The sequence below is a fragment of the Symphalangus syndactylus genome, chromosome 15 (genome assembly GCF_028878055.3).
Source record: "Symphalangus syndactylus isolate Jambi chromosome 15, NHGRI_mSymSyn1-v2.1_pri, whole genome shotgun sequence".
In the NCBI taxonomy this organism is placed as follows: Eukaryota; Metazoa; Chordata; class Mammalia; order Primates; family Hylobatidae; genus Symphalangus; species Symphalangus syndactylus.
The window spans coordinates 11,259,001-11,265,000 of record NC_072437.2 but is presented as its reverse complement, the minus strand read 5'-3'; the positions used below and the strand labels follow the sequence as shown (position 1 = coordinate 11,265,000).

Genomic DNA, 6,000 nt, shown 5'->3' with positions numbered 1-6,000 from the left:
ACTTTTTGTAAATTGAAGAATTCTGTTTTTGTATTTTAGGTAAAATTTGTGATTTTAAAAACACATTCTGAGATACCTCCTAATAGATGGATAACATAATTTTTTAAACAGTAAAATGACACTAAGCATGTTAAGCCTATTTTATAAGATTATTTTTAATGGATTTGATTTTCAGCTCTAAGAGAGTATGTCTCAAGGATCTTGGTCATTAGGGATAGTAAACCAGAACTTTGTTTATAAAATATTCTCTGAGCCTGAAGATGGAGCTAAGGAGGGAATCTTTTAGCTGCACTGTAGGCAAGCTATTAAAATACCTTTTGGATTACAGTTTACATCTATACTATTTGTACAGATCACTTATGAAAACTTTACCTAGCATCTCACGACTGTTTTCAAATTTCATCTCATAGGTTTATTCATGTATTTATTTATTTGCTTTCTATGCAGGGTGGGTTGCCATTACTTCTGCAGAAAAATTACCCATCTTTACTGTAAAATCCTTGGTATGCTTGCTAAGTGCAATAGCATTTGGAGATATATCAATATGCTTTAAGCTTTCGGATACTGTTTTTTATTATTATTAAAAAGGCCACTATTGCGGTCTTCAGGGTTCACCATTTTCTTGTGTTTTGCTGGATTAAGCATAGGCCCCGAAATCCAGTCAAGTGTGTGTGTGCTTGGGGCTCTATGTGTAAATGCTTGTGATTATTTTATTCTCAAATTATTCAACAAAAAGGTTTCTTATAAAATAAATCAGATGCAATTTATGACTTTTTAAAGACTGGAATGTAGCCATACAAGCAATTAATTGTTGTTACAAAGCATAAATAGTAGTTTGCAAGTAATTGAGGTCAACTTGGGCAGGTTAAATCTTTGAGTTAAAACTTTGAAGATTAATCTCTTTCAAGGGATGCAGCCATCAGGAGCATCTCAGGTATGATGAGGGAATTTATTGTTTTGGAAAATCTCAAAAGGGTGTAAACACCTCATTTTCCCAGCCATGCTTCCTTATAGACACATCTCCTTTGCTTTACATGAAGGCTTGCCAGTATTCCCTCTACCAGAAGCCTAAAGTGGAGAGTACACCCTCCTTTTTGAGGCAGGTGGTTGGGAAATATTTTAATGAAAATAAAGCAGCATGATTTTTTAGAATGTATATGCCTTCCACCCTCCATGTGAAATGGAACTTGTATAATAAGCATCACCTAACTTTACATTTAAGTGTTTTCTGCCCTTTGGGACCATCCATGTCATTAACTAGATGATCTATAGTGATTGTTAGTAGTATGGAGTGAGGTGAGATCAGTGGCTATTCATTACAAAGCAGAGACATATTAAAATTAAGTATTTTTTGTCAACCCACATACAATTCACCCTTAACATTCCAGGAATCATGGTGAGAGAGAATATGCATTGTTTCTCAGTTTTCTGAGGATGAAGTTAAAAAACAATCTAAATGGTAGACTAGATGATAGAAAGAGCAATAAGGAAACATCTAGAAACTACAGAGTAATAAGAAAACTTCCAGAAATTAAACTTTTTTCACTTTTTGATAATAATATTGGAAATTAATGTTCCCAGGAAAATATCTGACCATATGACATATTTAACACCTCCTAAGTGAAGTTTTCTATCTCTCTCTTTCTCTCTGATGTGATCTGTATTTTATCAATTGCTGTTAAACATTTGGAAAAGGACAAGAGATCATCTATTTTCATTTAACAGGGACAAAAACTGGGAAAAAATTGAAACTTGCTTCTGAAGCAGGGATTGAACACAGATAAAGAATCTGATTAAAACCAAACTTTTTTATGTATATTTCCGCTTTCCTTTCCTTGTATCAATCATTTTATTGAAATGATTATCAAGATTCAAACTCTTTGGTGGGAATTACAAATCAAAAGGATATGCGTAAGAAAGATAAGAATCCCAAAATCTAGAGCATCCATTTATTAGTAATTGGGTGTTGGTATGAAATATATTTTATGCATTACTTTATCAATTATAATGAAAGTACTTAATTCATAATAAATGAATTTATGTTTATAATTTTCAAATGCATTATAAAATAATAACATTTCCTGTGCATTTGTGAGAAAATAAAAATACGCTTATCCCGACTTTTCTTTGTCCATTTCATGATAAAAGCCTCTTTTTTTTTTTTTTTTTTTTTTTTTTTTTTTGAGACAGAGTCTCGCTCTGTCACCCAGGCTGGAGTGCAGTGGTGTGATCTCCGCTCACTGCAAGCTCCGCCTCCCGGGTTCACGCCATTCTCCTGCCTCAGTCTCTCGAGTAGCTGGGACTACAGGCGCCCGCCACTGCGCCCGGCTAATTTTTTTGTATTTTTAGTAGAGATGGGGTTTCGCTATGTTAGCCAGGATGGTCTCGATTTCCTGACCTCGCGATCCGCCCGCCTTGGCCTCCCAAAGTGCTGGGATTACAGGCGTGAGCCACCGGGCCCAGCCAGCCTCTTTTATTATATGCTATCTTTTTTGGGAAACATTCAGTAGTCAAGAAGAGTACAAAAGGAATTGGGGCAAGCCACCCATTTACCTACTACCTGGAATTAATACCATTAACATTTTTCAACTTTTGCCTCAGGTTTTCGTTATCATAAAAGACGTAGATGATTACAACTAAAAGCCAAGATTCCTTTTGTTTTCCTATAGAGATACATTTTTCTCCTTCCCTCCCCAGAGACAACAATATTATCAAATACATGTAATCTTCCACATTTTTTTAATTTTCTCTAGCCATTGGTTTTTCATAACAAATATGTAACATTGTGAGTAACTAAGAACTACAGAAATGCTATCCTATGGTATATTTTATTCTGTACATCCTTTGCTAACTTCACATGGTTTTTGAAATTTAACTATATTGATACCTGGAGACCTAGTTTATTCTTTTTAACTGCTGCACTACTTGTGGATGACGAAATCTCAGTATACTCATCTATTTCACTATTGATGGACACTGAAGTCTCTTTTCATTTTTTTTCTCAGTTACAAACAGCGCTTATCCTCATACTTGTCTCTTGAGATATATGTTTAGAATTTTCCCCGAGGTGTATATTTAGTGGCAGAATTGCAAGGAGAGCGATTATTTGCATTTTCTTGATTGCAAGCAAAGTCGATGTCTTCTGGCAAGACGAGTTGTGCCCTGCACCCTGGCACATGCCCACGGATGTTCACTGGGCTTTATGCAATCGTAGACCATGCTCCAGCTTTAGGCCTTATCATAGACATTCTGTTCCTACCGCAAGGTCATCTTATATTTAAAAAAAAAAAAAATCTTTAAATTTTCAGCACAGCAAGAAAATTATTGTGTCTGTAAGGAGTTGATAGTTTCATTTTTAGTTGAATATTCGATGATCCCTTCCCTGTTTACTAGCAATGTTTCTTTACCCCTCTCTAGATTTTTAATCTATTTTACTAAAACTGTATCAATGATATATTGCTTTAATTACTTCTCATAAGTTCTATTTTTCTTATGTGTTTTGGTTATTTTGGGGCCTCTATTTTCACATATTAATTTTATAATCAGTTTGACTCTATCCATAAAACAATTCTTCTGGGATGTTGACTACAAATTAATTTATAGATTAATATGGGAAAAATTATACCATTTAGGCTATTGATTTTTTTTCTTCCACAAATATATTTCAACATTTATTATTGTATTCCTTAAATAATATTTGATTTTTTCTATCAATTTCATGCACACCTTTATTTTATTTCTTTTTCTATGAATCTTTTTTTTGTGTGGCTATAATGAGTTCTATTCTATTATACGTTAATTTATTGGAATACTGAAACTTGAGTTTCTTATGTTGATCTTATATGTAGAAATCCTGCTGACTTTTCTTATTAGTTCTAATAAATTTCCTGTGAAATGGCTTACTACTTTCTTATGTAAATGATCGTGATTATCTTTTTTTCTTTATGTATCTTACTTCTTCTTATTTTATTGCATTGGCTAGCACTGCCAATACATTGGGGAAATTTGTGATGATAATGGATCTTATTGTTTAGTTTACAAAATAATGGCAACTAAATATTTGCCATTAAGTAATACATTTACTTAGCGTTCCAGTAAATAACCTCTGCCTAGTGTTTTCAGTCATGGATGGATATAAATATTTTCTAATTGTTTTCTTTCTTTATTAGGAAGATCATAGCAATTTCCTTCTTTCCTTTGCTCTTGTGACACATTGCATTGATGTTTATTTTTTGATGTTGAATCATTCTTCATTTATACTGCAAACCCTGTTTGCTCATGATATACTGGATTCTATTTTCTAGTCTTTATTTATGTTTGCATTTATTTTCATTAGTGAGATGAGATTCTTTTGTTTTTTTCTTATACAATCTGTTGCTATCAAATTTACATTAAAGAGTGGGTTGGATAGCTTTCTCTTTTCTTCCTCTCTCTGTTTTTTCTCTCCAAAACATTTTGTACTAAATGAAGATCACATACTCCTTTAATGTCTGGTGAAATCTCCCTAAAATCTTCTGAGCATTTGAAAGGAGAGTTGGCTTTGGATACTGATTATTTTAAAATGTATATTATAGTTTCAGATGATTTTCTTTCTTTTTTGAGTCACACATATTTTCTGGAATTTCACCCACTTTGATACTTTTAATTTATTCACCAGCTAAATCATAGCTAGCTTTGTTTAGTAATCTTTTAATCTCTATTTCAACTGTAGTTTGACATTTACATTCCTGATACTGTTTGTTTATGCATTGTCCCCAAGATCATTGATAATTCTTGCTCAAGAATCTGCCTATACAAATTATTTTCAAGAATCATATTTTCATTTAGTCACTTTCACATTTATATTATTTTAATTAATTTCTGAAGTTTCAAAAATATATTTTCTGTAGTTTTATTATATCCTTCTTTTTCCTTTCTTTGAATTTTGACTTTTTGGGTGATTTTTTTTCCTGAATTCATGAGCTGAATATTTGTTTCATAGTTTCCAATGATGTTTTTTTACCCTGAGTCTATAAAGTATCATCTCCTAAATACCTCTTAGTGTATTCCAGAAGTTTTATCTGTAGTGTTACCTTTGTTGTTTAGTTCTAAATATTTTGTCTTTATGTTCTTTCAGAGATAAAATAACAAGCAGTTTGTCAGAAAAATAAATTTGACACACCATGTTTTTCCCTTTTTCATCCAAACCGGGGATTTTTTTTTTTTACCATTAAATAATGAGATTTCTTTGATTCTTATGAATATAGTATGAGTGACTTCTATTTCTGTGTAGACTTATTTAAATCATGTTGCTTATTACCATGACAACCCAAACTACACAATTTAGCAAATATCGGAGACAAACCTGCTTTCTAAATAATCCCCCTTCTGCTCCATTTCCTTACCAAAATACCCATATGTATAATGATTTCCTCAAGAGCTAAAAACCTTTTCTCTGCAATTGTGCATTTGTTTTTTCATTACTTTGTGAGATCATTTTTATTTTCAAATAGAAGAATCTAGAGGAATAAAAAAGTATTGGGGTTTTACCAAAGTATCATACAGATTATAATACTTAAAAATAACTTTAAATCATCAGATAATAAATACAACATAATGGTTAAAATTTTGCCACTCATTATTTTTAAAAAAGTATGCTGTCAACAAAATAGTGGTTAAATTTAAATATTAATCATGATATCTATGATAAATTGTTTCAACAATAGTTTAGCTTATTGACCCAATAAAGAACTATGTATTTTGCTCTAAGTACATGTTTTCAGGAGATGGAGAGGAAAGTAGATTTATCAGATCTAGGAGAATATGTCATTTTTAATATTAAACATTAGTTTTTTTTTCTGTTAATGACTAATATGTTATTACAAATATTGAGAGCCACATGTTTTAATAATAAAATGTATATACGAAATGCAATGATTTAAAAGGCCAAAAAATCCGTTCAGCATTTTGTTTTGCTAGCTCTTTCTTGAGCCAAGAGTGCAGAGGCTAAAGCTTGTATAT

At 31.9% G+C, this 6,000-nt stretch overlaps 1 protein-coding gene across 3 annotated transcripts in view; it reads left to right on the top strand.

Moving 5' to 3' along the window:
* The window catches only part of MYO16 (myosin XVI), a 706,512-nt gene that overhangs the window by 469,819 nt on the left and 230,693 nt on the right, over positions 1–6,000 (top strand). The gene's annotated exons all lie outside the window — the stretch shown is intronic.